Source organism: Schistocerca piceifrons, chromosome 3, assembly GCF_021461385.2.
Source record: "Schistocerca piceifrons isolate TAMUIC-IGC-003096 chromosome 3, iqSchPice1.1, whole genome shotgun sequence".
Taxonomy (NCBI): domain Eukaryota; kingdom Metazoa; phylum Arthropoda; class Insecta; order Orthoptera; family Acrididae; genus Schistocerca; species Schistocerca piceifrons.
Window position 1 is genome coordinate 775,149,571 of NC_060140.1, and position 20,827 is coordinate 775,170,397.

Genomic DNA, 20,827 nt, shown 5'->3' on the forward strand with positions numbered 1-20,827 from the left:
TCATAATTGGTCTCCTTTAATACTAATATGATATGATAGCTTAAGGGCTATAAATTACAGGATAGTTGAAGATTTGAAGGGAGTTCGGTTAGGAAAACTAATGGGGAAACAATACCGAACCCAACTCGGGAACTGGCGGACGTCACTCCGACCGTTGACACAGTACGCCAACGTCCATAGAGGTTATGTACATATCGTTTTATATCCTTAACATTACACATTCCTTTTTCCTCTCCCGTCACAGGATCTACTAAATATAGGTTTTTTTTGTGTACTATTGATTGAATACGATAAGGTCCTACGTATATCAGAAAAAATATGTGTGTTTCTTTTTTCAGTGCTGAACTTCGAAGGTGTTGCTTTACTAATACTAAGACATCTTCGTGTTATTCTGGGTCAGTTGCGGTTGCATTGTATTTATCTACCCTTTGTTGGTCGCTCCTATGTAAGTTTCTACCAACTCTTTCCTGAATTGCTTGGTGATCAGTAGCTTTTTGCTCCGGTCATGTAAAACACTTAATTAGAGGTTCTCCTATAAATGGCTTGCCAATGGCTTATACGGGCGTCATTCCTGTAGACAAATGCAGTAGTTAGTTTAGAATAAGCTCAAAATCTTTAATCTCTTTCCGCTCATGAGGTATGAGCGTCGTGGCAATAAGTGCGGCGCAACCTACCAATCTCTTTCATTACTCTTTCACAAGAGTTCGAAGATGTATTACAGTTGGATATTAAAATATGTTGTATATTTTCCCAGGCTAAAAATTCCTTAACTTCATGGCTGGTAAACTGAGGTCCATTATCAAAAAGAAAACGCCTCGGTTTACTTGCAGCTATAAAATATGCTTGCAAACACTTGATCAGGGTTTGCGCATTAGCCTTCTTAATAGGATACAGTCTTACATATTTCGACCAACATTCTATAAGTACTAATATATAAGCCACGCCTCCCTTCCCTTTGGGTATGGGTCCAAAAAATTCGGCAGCTGTGAGGTCATGTAATGCTTTAGGAATAATCGGATACATCTTATACTTTACATGGGTATTATTCTCCTTAGCTTTCTGACAGATGTCCCACGTTTTAATAGTAGTAGTTACCTCACGTCCTAATCGCTTAAAATAATAAAACTTATTCATGTGAGCTATGCACTTTTTCACTCCAAAGTGACCATATCCACAATGAATGTACTGTATTAATTTAGACTCTGCTATTTGTGGTATACACAGCCGCCAATAGCTTGACTCTTTGCTGTTTCTCCAGAATAAGTTGTGATTTGTTACCTTCCACTGTTCCACAGCTGTTGCTGGGCACGAATTCCTGCGTAGTTACCGGACCGAGGTTGGACGTTAATGGTCCTCGTGAGCAACCCCCTCTATTTGCATTCCTGCTAGGTCGGTGGACTCGGATAAAATTGGATTCATAAGGCTTTGACTGGTTATTATGATTCATATTATTCCTCCTAAAATTCAGATTTTCTTGCGCATGCAAGTTCTCGTTCCTGTCTTTATTGATTGCATCGAGTGCATCTACAACGGATAACAGTTCCTCCACCGTTTTCCACCCACTGCATAGAATATCTTTTCTAGCATAAGTAGGTACACGTCTTATCAAAATTCTAACTAATCCATTTTCTTCCATTGGTCGATCTAAATATTTCGCCCTTGTTTTTCGCCCTTGTCAAATGCCAGTAAAAATACTTGCGCATTGTACACCAGGCATAAGTGTTTAGGATCCCACAAATCTGAGATCAACTTCTCTTGTGCGCTTGAAGACCAATATTTTTCCTTAAACTTTCTCTGAAAATCTTCCCAGGATGTGAAGTTTCCAATATTTACTGTGCCCCATTCTGAAGCTTCAAACTCCATATAACCTACCGCAAACTCTGTTTTCTTAGCATCCTCCCAACTTTTAGGTTTGGCTTGGTTAAACCGTTTTAAGAAATGAGTGGGGTGTACCTCTCCGTCTGGTTTTAATTTAGGAAACTGTCTCGACAAGCCTGAATTTGATCCCCATTGAAAATCGGTTATCATGCCCTTATTTAATATAATATTTTGGGAAACTGTGCCATTCTCTAGTTTCTCCAACATAAGCTTGAATTCTTTCCTCAAAGTTTCTAAGTTTTTCTTAGTGTTATCTAAATCGGAAGTTACTATAGGCGAAGAGATATCAACACTTAGTTTCTCTTCAACCTTTCGTCCTATTAATTCTTCTACTTACGCTTCTTAGCCACTGAAATTTATAAGCTGTGCAGTCATTAACTTTTCTTTGAAGTTCTGTTCTACGGTTTCCATCCGTGATTTGACCTCTGAAATTTGCGCCTGTAGTAGGGGGAGCAACTTATCTTGTTTCTGGACATTGATTTTTAGCGTAGTTAATTCTCGTTCGACCTCCTCAAATGTAACATTACATACATTTATCAAAGAGTCGTATTTTTCGTTAAGTTGTGTTTCCAAATTACTACATTTACAGTCTACATCACATTCTAATTTTTGAACTAAACCTCTTAGATTAGCTTCGATTCTTTGTTCTAAATCCTTAAATAAAATATTTGTCTGTTCACTCAGGCAATCGGTCAATTCTTTATTCAATTCTTTTTTCCATTCTGGCATCTGATTACTTAGGATATTAACTTGAGCCTCTAGTTTTGTGTTTTGCAAATATAACTTAGAGTTTAATTCTGCCTTCAGTTCGTCCTGTTTTGTGTTCTGTGATTCAAACTGCGCTTTGATAAACCTCATTAATTCGCCTAAATCTGGCCCCTGTTTTTCAATTCCCATAGCCCCAACAGACTCTACCGATTGATGTTCCTTTTCCATTGTGTTTTGTTTTGCCTTTAATCTAGTTATCATTAAAAATACACTCGCTTATTTCCACAACCACCCACACTTCACAAACAATCAAAGGTCAGTAGTAGCTCACCCGGCGTCGGTGGAAGGAGGCGTCGGCACCGGTGTACGGCGGTGTCAGCGTCGATGGACGGTGGCGTCGCGTAGGTGGACGACGGCGTCGGCTTTTGTGGACGTCTGCGTCGGCGTTGGTGTGATGCGACGTCTGCGTTGGTGTACGGCGGCGTCGGCGTTGGTGGATGTCGGCGTCGGCGTAGGTAGTCGGCGGTCTCGGCTTTTGTGGACGGCTGCGTCAGCATTTTTGTACTGCGGAGTCAGCGTTTGTAGACGGCGGCGTCGGCGATTAGAGACTAACTGCAGCATTGTGCGATTTTCTTGATTCCCTTAATCATTTCACCATTTATCAACACGATATTTCTGGATATGTATTGTGGAATCGCTCTTCAGCCTCGATGTTATCGGTTGCTATGGCAACTCCCAAATGTTTTTTTTTTCTTTTTCTTATAACTTCTTTAATATTTCCCCTTCTTTCTCAAGTCCTTTCTTTACGGTCGCCACATTCTTGCGGTGGCCCGATGTAATGTTAAGCTCTCCCTATACAGCTTAAGCGTTTTCGTGGACTTACATTTTGAAGAATGCTGGTTCTGTTTTCTTGCATCACCGATGTTTTCTGCTAGCACCGGACGCTTCTCTGAAGATTTCACTGCTAGGAAGAGGAAATTTTCACTCTCTCTCGCTGTCTCTCTCTCTCTCTCTTCTTATTTAAAAATACGCTGCTCTTGGAATATGATTCAATGCACCAGAACATATTTATTTCCACTTTGTACAAAAAACAACTAAACTTTATGATGTAAGCCCACACATTACTGGGCACCCAGAATCAGTTAATTACAAATTTTTGAACACAATTAATACATAAGCTTTTATCGTAGCTGACTATCCACGTCCAGTCCACGCACTCTCAACAGCAGTTCAACGTCTAATAAACAGTCACCATTTCGAGTCTCCCCATTTGTTTTTTAACAATATAATGCTACATTACTCTTTGCAGCCGGCCACGGAGCTTCCGGGCCGTATTTGTTTATTCTTGGCAGGTCGCGCTGAACACTTGCCAGCGCAGACGAATTATCTCCCTTCCAGTTTCGCCTGCACGAACAATAAATGGGTGCAGTATCCCATGCTCATCCTTACGCCCTGCTTTAAAATAACGCGTGTTCGAAACGGCTGGAACACAAGTGTCTCCAGACTTTCGTAAAATTCTGGGGGCACTACAAATGCGCACAAATCCGCTTCCAAAGCATCTTCAAATATATCTCCAAATTACGCCATGCAGACATAGCAGAAGAATATAAGCAGATTATCTCAGTCCTCAACCAGGTATCTTAGTATAGAAGGTTTCTGTATGTTACTCGTGGCATAGGAATAGTCTTAAGTTTCTCCAATACAGAACACTAATTATCATTATAAATGTATATTTCTTGACTTGTTGACTCAGTAATAAATAAATTATAGTTGCTCTCCAGCTGCGAGTACCATTACTCACTTCTTTGTACACTAGCTATATGTTGCTGCTTATACTCGGTGTAATCTACTGATTACAATGTATCAGTTTTGCATCGTACATGGTTCTAGCGACTTAAAATATTAATCCTTTGAAAGCTTAACTTAGGTTATTACTTCACATATACGGACATTCTGGTCTGAATGAGGGATTTAAAGAAAACCTTTACTACTTGGTGAAAAGGAGATTTGCCATAACTTAAAACTAAAGCAGCAGGTGGCACTTCGGCACATCCCTTACTCAATTCAACGACTGTAGCCCTCTATTGCTCAAGAAACTTAAAACTACCTTAAAACTAGGGCAAATCTTATTTTCCAAATACGTAGAGTACCTTCTTCAATCACTTCATATCCTTCAAGCTCCATCGTTACTTTGTGTCCACCTCACTCATATAATTACGTCACCTGCAGAATACAAGTACATGCTGTTGACTCACATACTTTCTAAACAGATCACACTCTTGCTTCAAGTTGCAGCTTAACATAATAAATATTTTTTGTTTTTCATGGTACTTCTTTAGGTCTACATGGTGGTAAAGTCCTTTTACTCGTTCACTAACTGGATCTGCCAACACATAACAACCAATATGTGGCTTCCTGGCTATAAAAAACGGTCCTTCACATAGGTGTTGCCACTTACGATTTTTACGTAAGATGAGTGATGGTTTGAAGTGTGTCCTCAGACGAACATGGTCGTTCAAGCGATACAACAGAAATTTTTTGACATGCTTGTCAAATGCCTGTTTTTATTAAATTGGAATGAGTTGTGAGGGAGATCAGGGCTTGTCTTATTATCTAGGTTGACTTCTGGACCTTGTGTCTTGGGGATAGGATCAGTCCATTCATTGCTTTCTTTTTGCCTGGAGATTAGTTCTGAAGGTGTGAAACCGGTCAAGTTGTAACGTCCCCTTAGAAAAATTAATGAATTACTGTGCTGATACACCTCTTACATTATTTGATTATAAACAGCTGAGCAGAACTGACCGTACTCAGACATTCCGTTCTTTCCCTATTCTGATCAACACTAAACTGACACACAATATTTTTAGCGCAACGCAATCCGACTTTTAATAATCCCTACAAAAGAATGGCCCTGACTAACAATAACTTATATCATTCACAAGTCACTTACCTCACAAAAATCTTCGTTACTCAAACTACTGCAATACAGCGAGCGCCAATACTGCCAGCTAAATAAAAGATTCAAACTACTGAAGGCACTAACTACTGATAGGCATTGTTAGCAAATGAAAGATTTTGATAGAGAACAAACAATGTATTTACCTTAATAGTGTTCAAAAGTCATAATATCTATATCAGTCCATGATATCCAATATTACAAATTTACTGTCTCTGTCCAGATCATCTGCTCTCAAAACTCCGCCATCTCACTCCCCATATCCACCACTGCTGGCGACGCACCTCCAACTGCGCAACGCTACGCGCTGTTAACAGCCAACTGCCCAACACTACAATATTACTCCAACAATGGAAACCAACCACAGCCTTCACACAGCACAATCAGTGGTTTTCATATAGAGCGCTACATGGCGTTACCAACATAAAAACCTAAACAGCCTACTTACATAGCCCCCATGCTCCCCACCAAAAATTGTACAAATTGTTTTGGGCACTGGCCAATACAAATTTGTTAAAATTTTTTCACAATTACAATAACAAAGAAATCAAATGCACACACTTATTGATACAATGTTGGTCAAAAGCTAAAATTTTTTCACAGTCCATAAAGACAGCCCAGATCGTTCATCACAGTAAAATTGCAGTGTTTTTCTCAAAGTCTGAGCGGTAAAAGAAAATGCACAATGAAGTAGTGGATTTCCATGCAGTCTTGAAGAAGTAGTGTTGTCCTTCCAACGGAAAGACAGTGCTACTCTTGACATGCAGACAGGTAATGGGCCACAACAGAGCAAACCCACAGCAGAGTCAGTCGAAGTTTTGAAGAATACTGGTAGGTAGGTCATCACAGAGCAGACCCACTGTAGTCCTGGCAGAGATTATGGTATTGGTGGGCCACCAGAGGTGCAGACCCACTGCAGTCCCTGTAGAAATAATGGTACTGGTGAGTCAGCAAAGGTGTAGACCTACTGTAGTCATTGTAGAAATAATGGTATTGGTGGGTCATCAAAGATGCAGACTCACTGTAGTCCTTGTAGAGATGGCCAGCAGCCATCTGTTGTGACTGTGCAGGTGCACAATCACCATTGAAGAGTCTTGTAGATAATATAGCAAGTCCATAACTACTACTTGTGCAGTCAAAAAGTTTTTGGAATTGTCCTTAGAACCAGCAATGCTGTTAACGAGTCCCTTGCTGAATTATTAACACATGTGCAAGCACTAACAGTCCCAACTTCTCACATACTGTGCATATATTATGACCAACAGAAACGTGTGCACTGAAATGAAACTTAATTTGAAGAACTGGTGTCTATACAATTATTAATTTACAACACAAGAATACAATTACAAAGGTACAAAATACATCATTAAAGAACGTAACAGTACAGATAACATTTGTAGTAACACAGGCTTTACAAAAGAATAGAAATAAACATATACATCAGTGTTACAGGAATTATGATATAAGTAAATACATGAAAGATCAGAACAGCTTTTGAAACATCAACTTCACACACGGGCATTAAAACAGAACAGAAAATGTCTAAATATCTTTACAAAGAAAATAACATATTACTAGAAAAATTCTACAACGTAACTCGTATCAGCTAAACACATGAAGACAGGAAAAACACAAATATACAAGAGTACACAAACACATAGCGGAATAACAGAAAAGGAAACAGCAGCGTTTGTTTTACTGCAGTATCTTGCAAACAAAACTTTGTTTACTTCTTGGAGATCTCCCTTCGTTCTTCATTATTTCAAAAAGTGCTATCTATACATGCTTTCTGTACTTTTTTCGTAAAACTTCTCAACGCATTTCTTCCAATTCATCGCAACTCATTCTCTTGAATAGTCTACCCCCTCTTAAGCTAACAAATCTACTGAGCTCAGGTGCTAAACTAAGGGACGAGGCAATGCAGCAGTACAAAAAATTAACAAAAACAGCAATGACAAAAAAATGCAAATTGGCAAAGCAAGCAGCAGTATATCTAAATTAGCAGAGAAAATGCAATATTACAACTAATATGAGCCAATGTGCAGCAACAAGAAAAATAAATCAATAGTAAAACTGGCTTAACAGAGTAATACAAAGTGAAATTTAGTAGCGCAATGCCTGGCAAACAGCAGCAGCAAATGAAATAATTAATATCTGAACATGACAAAGCTCAAGCAGAAAAAATAGTACACTAAAGGCAACAATGCAGATAAGGGAAATGTCTATTCACATCTTAATGTCTATGTAATTAAATGGTGCACTACAACTTATTCTACAAAATAAATTACCAAGTATGTGAAAAGAAAATTGTGTATGCAGTTGCTGTGAAGGGAGATGTCTTTTTATGCTCCCTCATTTTTTTGGAAGTATATCATAAAATTATTATTTACTGGATCTGTAGATAGAAAATATTTATATTAGTACATATATTAAATTTTATTTTATCCAATGCTGTAGTGCAGCTAAAAACTAGATATTAAACGAAATGAGCAAATATATATATATATATATATATATATATATATATATATATATATATATATATATATATAAGCAACATATGAAACGTCATTCACTATGCAAATTGGGTCTCCAAAGGCAAAAAAAAAAAAAAAAAAAAAAAAAAAAAATTCTCTCAACTAGAAAGACAATAGATGTAAAATGTTTCTCATCATTTCATTAGGCATTTTAGTAAATATCATAAATTAAGAGCTCCACAGTATAATCATATGTTTTCAAGTTTGAGCATGTCGTATTTGCGATGGTTCCTACAAAGAAATGTCAACAGCGAAAACAATGGCCTCCTTTTTTCTCCACCTGTGCCTCTGAAAGGCACACACTAATGGCTTTTTTTTTTCAGGTGACTGTCGCTCAGATGGACCTCCACAGCACATTGTGTCAAGGTCATCTACCTTCTTTACTGAAATATTTACAGCAGCAGTTTCCACTACAGTGACAGTCTCATAAAAAATAAAAAAATTCAAAGGTTAGAAATTTACATTAGAAGTGTGTAGAAACAAAATCTCATATATAACAGTTTCCAAAAGTACGATTCTTAGTTTCCAACATCCTTTTCATAAATCAGAGTCCCTAACCACTCCTCCTTATACCTTACCTTATTACACATGTACATATTCATATTCATCAACATGTCTTCAATATTTCATCATAGTAAATACATAGCATAATCAGAATCCTCATATAACATCATCTCATTGATCATAAACGTACCTCAAAAGCATAATACACATCGTCATCATAATAGTAACACCAGAACACCTCAGCCAAATCTCAAAAATTTCGTAGCTTCCTCCAATAATTTCAAAACCTAAAAAAATTCTCTGCTCATTTCAATAGTGTCATCTACCTCAAATGTACTTTAAAAATCATGATCCCATACCAAATACGTCATTCAAAGCTCTCATAGTATCACAATGGTTCCGAAAAAATATGAACAGTTCACAAAGTACAGACAAAATACAATTTCATAAGTGTGAAGTTATCCAACTGTGTAATTACGTAAACATCTGTCACTGATGTAGCAAAATAAATGTTTGTCTCTCTCAGTTAAATATCAGATAGCTGTGTAATTTATGTGTTAGAGAAATATGGTACTGATGTGTAAAGTTGTATAAGCAAATACCATATTAGCTAGGGCTCCTTGTGCTTGTCAAACACATGGTACACAAGGTAGACGTGTACCCCCCTGAGGATTAATGTAATTATACCCTCAGGTGTTACATATTACAACAATCGAATGAAATGTATAACAGAAAACCTTTGTATCATTGTAAATCAAAAATCTTTAAAAATAAATGTTTTAAGTACAAAATTAATCACTCAAATACGTGTCCTTTAGCGCTAAATGTGCGTCTTGCTGTAAGATAATTCTTTGAAAGTGTCGTTGTTATCGTCCTCTGAAATATAAGTTCTGCAAAAGTCAATGTACTTACCTCATCATAAACAAAAGTGAAGTGCTATGCATATAGTTATTGTAGTTATTACGTACCTTACAGTGATCAAGAAAGTACTATACTCTAATGTATTGTTGTGCTACGAAAAAGGCTGTCTCATTGTACCTACACCACAAATGTTACTACTAAAACATGCTTTCCTTTCCAGAAGAATTCAGAAAAACTGTGCAGATATAAAACAGATACACCGCAAAAGCAACAATGTAAATTGTGTCACATATTAGTAGCGTCGTGATATAGTCGTGTAGCTGTCAAATAAAGTAACCACTGTGTCATCTGTTATCTCTCAGAAAGCACTTTAAATCCATAATGTATTTTCAAGTAAACCAAAATGTTGCAGTAAAATCTCATTAGCAGTATATGTTCTAAGTATGTAAGCCTTATAGTCGTTACATAATCGTGTAACTAACAAGCAAGAATGTACAAATACCAACACTGTATCGTCTGTTCGCTATAGCAATGCATTCGTAATTTCTGTTTAAATAAGTTCTCTTGGTTCTTGACTGGATATTTAACTTCAAACATTGTTGCATGTTAACAGATTCTAAGTCTGACAAAGCATACTAGTAACGTGAAGTGAAAAATTTTATAGCAGAGACTAAGTTAAAAAGCAGATTATCTTTCAATAAACGGTTTTACATGTGAAATGTGGTGCAATCCTTTGCTCTTCCTAGTACGCAGAGTTTCAACTTAAATTTTTCTCTGAGCCAGCCGGCGCATGCAGCTGCCTGCGGTGCGAGTCATTGTCTGTCTCTTTGTTGGTGCGTGTCGTTATTAGGATTGGGAGATCTAACTTCTACAAATTCACCTTGTCGAGAGGGCCCTGCCCTGTTTGAATCCCGCCAGTTTTGATGAAATTCAGGTCTGTCGTTTTGTCGGTAGTTTACATAGTTTCTTGTTTGTCGGTCATGTGGTGGAGAATTTCTCCCAGAATCGTAACTGCGCGGTCTTCCTCTCTAACTATTACTCTGCCAGTGGTTGTCATATGGATGGTGTCTGTTTTGTTCACGATTTGCGTTGTAATAATAGGCTTGTCATGTCCAGTTATTATTTCTTTCATCGCGGAATTGCGACAGATGTGAGTTGTAATTGTTCTGCTCCTGTTTACGCGTTCCGCGATTGTCAGTGTCAATTTCCAATTCTTGTAACAGTCCCTGAAAAGTTTCAATGTCGTCTTTGCAACGTCCCGCCAAAATAATATGTCGTAAATGTTCAGGCAATTTGATTAAGCAAATGCGGATGAGTTCTGAGGGGCTGTATGGGTTTGAAAAATACTGATTCTTATGTAACATGACTTAGAAATATTTGACAAGACTAGAAAATTCCGATTGTTCGAAATGTTTCGTCATTATGATGCTATGTTTCACTCGGTATTGTATAGCTTGAGACCAGTATGCTGAGAGCAAGGCATGATAAAATTCTCTTTCACTGTGACAATCGTGAATGACCGATCGCATTCTTACAGCTGGTTCATTCTCTAAATAGCCACACATAAATTCTAATCTGTGCTCTAATGACCAGTTAGGAGGAAAACAATGAGAGAATTGATGAAGGCACGCTTGTGGATGAATGTCGTTGCCGGAATTCTTAAATGTTTTGAATTTACATGTAGTAATAAACAGCTTATAGTCAAAATCATCATGTCGGCGATTCGCACATTGGTCATTGTTACTTCTTTTCGGCGGTTCCATCTCGAAATTCGGTGTACCTTGCCAATTTCTTTCATAACTTCCGAAGTGCCCTGTGTTATTATTTTGTGGCTGTTCCTGTATTTCTATGTCCCTCTTCCCATATTGGAGCACGAGTGTCCTCTGAGATATGTAATTCTTGTATTACCTATGTCAACTGATCTTGTACTTCCCGGATTTCTCTTTGGTGTTGCATATTGACTTAATTTTGATTTTGTTTGAATTTTCTAATTTGTTCATACTCTTCTGTGTCAGTGAAGGCTACAGGTCTTGTGTTATTCAGATCATCATCTACGTTTGTAAATAAGTTAGTGAACTGATCCGAAAGTTCGGCTACTTTCTCCAATAGTGAACTAATTTCCTCAGTGTGTTTTTCTGAACCAAGTTTCAGTGTGTCCATTTGTGTTGAAATCGTATCTACTGTGTCCTTTAAGTTTTCCTGAGTTTTTGCAAGTTGCTTAACCGAATCGGTAGATGCAACTGAGTCAGTTTTAGCTTGCAAGGTGTCGTGATTTTTGTGAACAATAGTTTGCAGTTCTTTTATGGCTGCTTCGTGATTCTGTAATGGATTTTCATGACGCGAAAAAATAGGTTGAAAATGCTCACAAATTTCTGTTTTTACGTCATTACAGACTTTTTGACATTTCGATTCAATGTTATGTAACTCAGTAGTTAAATCTTCACGTGTTTGTTCAAGCGTGGTGTCTAACTTCCGAAGATTTTGTTCCATTGTGCCTAACTTTTGAAGCGTTTGCTGTGTTTGTCTCTGATTTTGTTCCATTTGTTGCATTAATTGCAATAATAATGTATTAGTGTCTGGAATCTGTTTCTCTATGCTTTTTGGCAGTGCATTTTCACCGGCAACATTCACATTTTGACAAGCAGAAAATGTGTCTTGACTCACTTGAGAAAACGGTGAGGACCCAAAACCTGAGTCTACAGTATTTGCAATATCTTGTTCTGTCATTTCGGATTCCTGAGGCGAGCTGTTGCCGACCGATCGATCGATAATGCTTCCCTGTTCACTACCTGTTTCACTGTCTACATCATTATTTGCCACCCGCTCCATTTCTCTATCCACAATTACCAAATTATTAATTTGAATGTCTGTTAATTCATTACACAGTGGTGCTGATAAGCTACGCTCGTCGTCACTATTATTTCACAGTTTACTTTGGAGCCTAGTGTTACGTTTTTCACACGGCATTATTGGCGCAATATTTCACGCGATAACACAGAAAAGCACAATTTGAAGCACTGAAAATAATATCTAGTTAATTGCAAGCGCAGCTGCGAAATACTTGATGCAAATCTACATGCATGCCACACCTGTTTTACTGTACAACAATGAAAAACTACAACTACAAAGGAAATTCTCTCTATAATTACGCGGTAGCAATAAACAATAGCTACACTAATTACACAAACTACAAGCAAAAATCAGAAGACTCCAGCGAGGTATTCTCGGCTAAGGGTCGACATATGAAACGTCCCCTTAGAAAAATTAATGAATTACTGTGCTGATAAACCTCTTACATTATTTGATTTTCAAACAGCTGAGCAGAAGTGAACGTACTCAGACATTTTGCTCTTTTCCTATTCTGATCAACACTAAACTGACACACAATATTTTCAGCGCAACGCAATCCGACTTTTAATAACCCCTACAAAAGAATGGCCCTGACTAACAATAACCTATACCTTTCACACATCACTTACCTCACAAAAATCTTCGTTACTCAAACTATTGCAATACAGCGAGCGCCAATGCTGCCAGCTAAATAAAAGATTCAAACTACTGAGTGCGCTAACTACTGATAGGCATTGTTAGCAAATGAAAGATTTTGACAGAGAACAAACAATGTATTTACCTTAATAGTGTCCAAAAGTCATAATATCTATATCAGTCCATGATATCTAATATTACAAATTTACTGTCTCTGTTCAGATCATCCGCTCTCAAAACTCCGCCATCTCACTCCCCACACCCACCACTGCTGGCAGCTCACCTCCAACTGCGCAACGCTACGCGCTGTTAACAGCCAACTGCCCAACACTACAATGGCGAATAGTACTCCAACAATGGAAACCAACCACAGCCTTCACACAGCACAGTCAGTGATTTTCATATAGAGCGCTACGTGGCGTTACCAACATAAAAACCTAATTAGCCTACTTACAAAGTATGCGGAAGATTATTTACAATCTCTTCAAATGGAGTAACGAAAACGACCCACCGTGTCTGCTGGTTTGCTACATAGGTGCGAATGAAACGATTAAATTCTTTGAAGACTTGTCTGTCGGGTTACTTTGCGGTCTAAATCTTGAAATTAGAATCTGTCTAATACCATTATTGGCAAGAAACTGTCTCCAATCGTTTCCAACGAAGTTTGAAGCATTATCAGACAACATGGTTTCCGGCTTACCAAAACGAGGAAAATAATCCTTTTCTATTCGCCTTATTAAAGATTTTGCACTGGAAGATTTCATCCCGTATAAACGCACATGCTTAGTGAAGAGGTCTACCAAAACAGCGAGGTACTTAGCACCTCCTCTTCCTCTCGGAAGTGGACCTGCATAGTCGAGACTGACTATTTGGTTAGGACGCTCAGTATAGATAGGATTTAAAGGTATGGCATTCGAAAGATTCAAGGGCTTTGCCTTCTGACAGATTAAACAAGTGCTTAGCAATTTATGAATTCTCTTATGCAGATTGGGTGCGTAGCAATAGGCAGAAATATTTCTTTTACACTTCTCAGGGCCATAATGTCCCCAGGATAGGTGAGTGTACCATATGAGATATTCAACGTACTCCTCAGGAATACAAACACACCATTGCTCCGTCAACATAGATGTATGATGAAATAAAACACCATTGTGTGATTTATAAAATTTCGACAAACGATGATTGGGGTTGTCTTGTAGAAGCTGTTTGACTCTCTTCCAATTACGGTCACTTTCTTGCAGAGTACCCATCTGTCGGTGAAGACGTAGAAAATAACTACGATTTAAGGTATCTTTCATAAGGAGGATCTTGTGATTGGAAATCTGTTCTACAAGTTCCGTAGGCTCCGGCATCTGCAACGATGTTGTTCTTGCCTTTCCCGTAAACAATTTTGAAATTGTACTCCAGTAGAAATAGGCACCAGCGAGTAAGCCTCGGATGATAGAGCTTACACGAAAAAGAGAAAGCTAAGAGCTTGATGGTCGGAATACACTTTGATCGGTTGACCATAAATGTAATAATTGAAACGGCGGAACGCCCATACAACTGTCAATCCTTCTAACTCTGTAACAGAGTACGATCTCTCGCACTCCGTCAGCACACGACTGGCGAAACTAACTATCCTAACCACTTCTTTATCTCTAGTTTTCTTTAGCTGGAACAAACAAAGGCCCAAGCCTTGAAATGAGGCGTCACAAGAAATGCAGAATTCTGAGTTCATATCCGGGCAACTGAGGACATTGCTATTCAGAAGAGCTTGTTTGATTTTGTCAAAACCTTGCTGACATTCAGAGATCCATACCCAATGAACGTTTTTCTTTAATAGATTGTGTTACACTGGACTGTTCATGGATTGATTTGGTATAAAGCGACGAAAGAAAGACGTTAATCCTAGAAACCCTTTTAATTATCTTTTGGTGCAGGGTACAGGGAAGTTCCTTATAGCAGACAGTTTGTTAGGATCGGGAGAAATTCCCTCAGAGGAGATGATATGACCAAGGAATTTTACTTGCTTTTTTACAAACTTTGATTTCTGTTAATTGGCAGTAACGCCAATGTTAGCAAACCTCACGAAGATTTTCCGAATCAAGCCAAGATGTCCCTCCCATGAAGTGGAGGCTACTAAGGTATCATTGACATAGACAGTTATTTTGTCCAGTAAATCATGACCTAAGACGTGGTCAAGTGCGGCAATATAGACACCTGAACTAATATTCAAGCCAAAGGATACGACACAAATTGATATGACCGACCCGCAAAGATAAAGGCCGTGTACATCCTTGAAGATGGCGACAACTTCACCTGCCAATAGCTACTTCGAAGGTCGATGGAGATTAGAAGTTTGATACCATAAAACCTTTGCAGTTGCTGCTCCAATGCTTCCGGTCGGGTACACAGCGGAACAATAATTTTGTTGATGTTCCTAGCGTCTAGAACAAGCCTAACACTTCCGTCCTGTTTAAATATAGACAATAATGGTCTCGAATATGGAGAGTCAGAGGGCTCAATTATTTTCCAGTTTAACATTTTGCGGATTTCCTGTCGTATTGCTTCCTTGCGGGATTGCGGAACTGCATAGGTGGTTTTACAGTAGGTGCTGTGGGGCTTAACCTTCATGTCGAATACATAGTTGGCTATGATTCCCGGTCTCTTAGAAAACACAATGATAAATTGTACCAACAGGTCGTATAGTTCCTTTCTTTGTGGGTCACCTAATCCGTCAGATTCATGAGCCTTCGTCAGTAATTCTTCATGTGTCGGTAATAAGTCAAAGTCTTCGTCAGCATCTCCTGACTCGTCTAAATAATTGAAATATTGTTGTCGAGATGTGAGCTTGCGGAGCTTTACTTTATGTTCTTGGCTGAACAACTTAATTTTGGTCCTCATAAGTCGAATCACTATACTCTTATCACTGCATCTGAGCGTACATGTATCTTCATACAAATCTATGATGACACGATTTTTACTTAGAAACACCATTCCTAGGAGGCAAGGTACTGACAGATTTTTAAGAACTAGAAAAGTACATGGTACGGTGTCTGATGGAAATCTCTCTGCTACATGAATTTGTAGCGTCACCTTTTGAACTAAAGAGCCTACAGCTCCGGATACGGTACACCTTTGTACTGGCAATGACAGAACTTTGGCTACAGAACACACTTTCTTATATACACAGAAAGACAAAACATTGATATTAGCACCAGTATCTATTATAGCGAAAAGTGGTACATCATGTATATGAATCATAGGGGATGACTGAACCTGGTTTTCCCATAAATCCTCACCGTTCAAAACGTCATTCTCCTTCAACAAGTCATCCCGTAAGTCACAGTCATCGTCATATCGTATAAGGTTGATTTGCCCTCTAATGAAATCGCCCCCAACATGTTCCGCAGTTTCCCCAAGGAGGCAAGAAAAAGAAGCTGCTTTTAGTTTTCTGCATGTTCATTAGGTTGAATTTCGCTCACAATTACCTTTGAAGTACGGGGCGGTACGCTCGGTACTTAGTTTGCTTCCGTATTCCACCTAAGTTTCGGGCTATTTGCCGGAATTTCAGCAGAGATGATGTGTGTTGGCTGGTTTGCTTGGACATAATAGATGCGAGAATTTTGAGGTTCATGATTTTGAACTTGATTGTTAGTAAAAGGTGGAGGACTATTCCTAAAGTTTGGAGCATACCGTTGTTTGTATTGCTTGGAAGGATCTGGAGCATTTCTCTCTTGAGAACATTGCTGGAATCTAGGCTGGTTACCATACTGCTGTTGACTCTTGGTGTTGATCCAACGTCCTTTTCCATTGAAATTATTATTAACTTGGCGATCGTTATTGTAGTGACAGCGATCATTTTAGTTAACCGGTGAATTGCCGTATTGCTGCTGTGTTGTCTGTTATATGGGGTGGAACCTGTTTTGATCCTGGAACTTATGTTTCTGCTTCCCGTTGCGGCGATAGTAGTTGTTATCACTCGGCACGTCGTGTCCTTTACTGTTGCTGGGTTGGTATGACATACCTGAGTCTGTGCCTACGCCGTGCGGCTGTGTAGTGTGCGGTACAAGATTACAATTACTCCGCGCACTTGCACGCACGTCTTCCTGAATCCTGTAAAGGTTGTTAAGTACTGACAGAAAAACCTGATATTTACTAACTTCTCCCTGACTGATACTGGTAACTTTGACTTAATGATCATAATTACGTCCTTCGTGGAAATGGACGTGTCCCAATATTGTATTTTTCGCAGATATTTCTCAAAGTACCTACGGAGACCAGCGCTTTTCGTATTAAACGGTTCGGCATTATATACTTCCTTTTTAAGGCGTTGTTGTATGCCTGAACTCCAGAATTTGTTCGGAAATTGCTTTTCGAAGTCAGCGTAATTATTACATCTGTCAATTACTTCTGTTCCCCAGTCAGAACCCTCTCCTTGAATGTAACCTACTACAAACCGCATACATTGCTTGTCATCCCAGCTCTCAGGAAAAACACCATTAAATGACTTCAGAAAAACCATTGGGTGGATGTTGCGTTTCTCTGGCAGAAAAGGCTGGAACACGCGGTGCTTGACAACGCTTTCTTCTTTCATGAGCTCGACAAGAGTTACTTGATCATTCTGGTTGCGTACTAACGGGTTCTTACTGCTGTGACCATGAACAAGTGGAGAGAATGTTACACGAGACACGGGATTATTATTGTATTCATGTTCTGAAGAAAGCAAGTGTGAATACTCACTTCTATTGTCATTAGGAAAATCATTGACTTGTTGTTTCAACTGCTCGATTTCCTCAGTGAGGTGTCGTTTCCACTCGGGAAGATCTCGGTGAAAAACTCTACGAATCTCTCCTAATTCACTGACAAGCGTATCTCCTGATGTACCTGGAGCAGCTAAAACATCAACTTTGGCTGACGTAACGGCCTCTTTTTAGCCGTGTTCAACCATGTTTTCTGTGTACTGTTCTTTAGTCTCGACCCATTCTACAAATTCTTTTCCTATCGTGGAACGTACGTTTGCTGCAGCATCATTCACCCTCATTTCAATGTTAATGTCGGATAGCTCCTGTGTCAGGTGATTGGCGTGGCCTTGTTTACTTTAGCTCCGACCTCAGCGGACTTTTTTGAAACTTCCGTTGTAACTGCCTGGCAGCTTTCGACTTGTACTTTGATGTCTTCGTACATGATACCTACTGTGCTCTCACATGCATCTACCTTCTGTAGAATACCTTCTATCCTTTCATTACTTTAGTACTTAATTCCGCGATATATTCCACCGTGACTGTCCTTATTCTTGCCTCTAAGTTGACATCAATATTATCTAACCGATTTTTCATTGTACCAATGGTGGTATTTGGATCAAACCATTTTCGCTCTGTCTCCTGTTCCTTTTCTCTTTCTTTTTGTTCCCTTTCTTGTCTGTCTCGTTGTTTTTGTAATTTATAAGCTTCCCTTTCCAGCTTCTCCTGTTCTCTTTCTTGAAAATAATTCTCATCATTTCAACCATCGAATTTTCTCCCGGTTGATGTGACGATGATTGCTGTGACGATACGTCACGCACACTATCCTCGTTTGCCGTTCCCTCCATTCGCGAATCGGGTCTGCCTGTTCCCGTTCGCGAACGTAGTGGGTATGACTTGACAACTGTGTCATCAACGTCATCCACACTGTTTGTCGGCTTGCCTCTGTCATCTGCCATGTTTATTTTCAAGTTTGTGACGTAACTGCTCAAAGAAATCTTTCGCGGCAGGCCGATCGTCAACTCTCAGATGCGCACGCTGCGACGCTTCATGATAGTCAAACGTTACACCGCGGTAGCTGACAATTGCAGAGCTATACCGGGTAGAAGACAAGATGGCACGTAACTTTGAAAATAAGTGAAAATCACCTACTAGACACTGAATCCTGCTATTATGGCATCCATCTTGAGTTCTTAACCGTAGCAACAATGAAGATGTTAATAATGCTAACAAATAAACTTTGCATGAAGAGACGACCAGAAATGAATTCTAACTACGTAAATAAGCAACACTGCAAGGAAATTAACAGCGATAGGATAAAATGAAGCAGTAAGGAAAGAAATCCGGAAATCAGTTTTTTTTATACAAGACGCGAGATTTTATGCGTAATGAAAACCTTACTTACATCAGTCGTTTTGCGCACTGCTGATATTTTTCGAAATTATTTTTTAATACTTCCTCGGTTTTATTCAGTACTTCCCTTACGGCTTCCCGATGTCCACCGGGTGATGTCATGAAACAATAACAGATCAGATTAAATTTTTTTTTTATCAGGTCTCTGTCCGGGCGCCACACCTAGTATGATAGGAGAAAAAAAAAACAAATTAGTTAAATATATTTCAATTCTTTCAATTTTAATCTGATATATACTTGACTGTCGTGTTCCCAGTTTGGCACAGCTTTGCCACAGGAAACACGGAAGCGGTCTAAGACGTCCGTATTCTGGTCGGCTCCTGATCGTTGTCAGAAGGAGGCTAGTCTTTGATTACGCAAAGACTTTTATTATTTGGAAAAGAACAACCCGGATTTCTTTACGTAATCAGTATGAAATTTATAATCACCTAAGGGACCTTTATCAATGAACAATAAAAGAATTGTATTTGCAAATGAAATCATTAATAAATGAGGCAGCTATGAGTTGTATAGAAGACAAGGAGCGGCCTTCTGTCTACGACCACGATGCCGCAGTATTCTCTGCTGTAGTAAAGGCTGTTTGATATTTACAAAAATAATATGACATGGAGGTAAAAAAAATATAAAGGAGAAAAAATAGAATAAGAAATATGGTAAACCCTAAATATAGTCAAACAATTCTCGCAAGCAATTAGGGCTTATTTATAAACAGTATAACTTACATAATTACTTTTCTCATTGTATGGTGCGATCAGATTTCAGCCTGTCCTGTGCTAGCTCCTTGGTTCACGTTTTTGTCACAAATTACAGTCATTACTTTTCTCCTTCCTTCAAGACAATTCTTGCACCGTTCAACACCTTCATAACAATAACTTGCCGGTTTACAGTATGGAACAAAAAATTACTCGAATTTTATTAATTACTAATGTTGTCTGCACGCTGGCAAGACCTCTCACCTCGTCTTTAAAGACGACCTTCTTTACGCTTTCACATTACAAGCAGAAGTACGATAAAATCAGAAGATCTACAAAAATTTTTACTCTCATCTTTTATTTAGATCGAAGCGGAACGTCAGTTCAGCTTCTGTTAAAATGTTTCTTTGACTGCGCAATCGATGTATTAGTGTCCGCGCTAGATGCGCATCTTTACAGTTACGTAAATTATATAAAACAAATGTCTTTCAAAGAATAGGACTCATCTCATAATTTGATTATTTAATATACAGGTAGGTGAATGCCTTTCCAAGGGTACTCACAGCTTTCATACGACGGAAATCCCAATAATATTACATCCTCCACAGATGACACCTATCTGTATGAACTGTCTGAATGATATTGAGGTTCACCCGTGGCTAGCAATATTGCTAATGCTGTCTCGGATAGAAGATGTGTTTCGTCAGCTCGAATGTTAACTCAGTCCCATAATTTGGGACACCAAGGACCAGCTACAACAATTTCAGACCACCTTGGCTCAGGAAAGGATAAAAACTTGATCACAGCCTTCCAAACAGAATCAGTGCATACATCCAGGCCAGAGAGGATGCTACGTCATACTAGTTAAAGAGCTCATACTGCCACGTTCTTTGTAAATTTCACTGCATTTTGTTATCACTGAAATAAAGTCAGAAATCCTCTCAATCCACGAAGTTTCAAAATGGTTCAAATGGCTCTGAGCACTATGGGATTTAACTTCTGAGGTCATCAGTCCCCTAGAACTTAGAACTGCTTAAACCTAACTAAGCCAAGGACATCACACACATC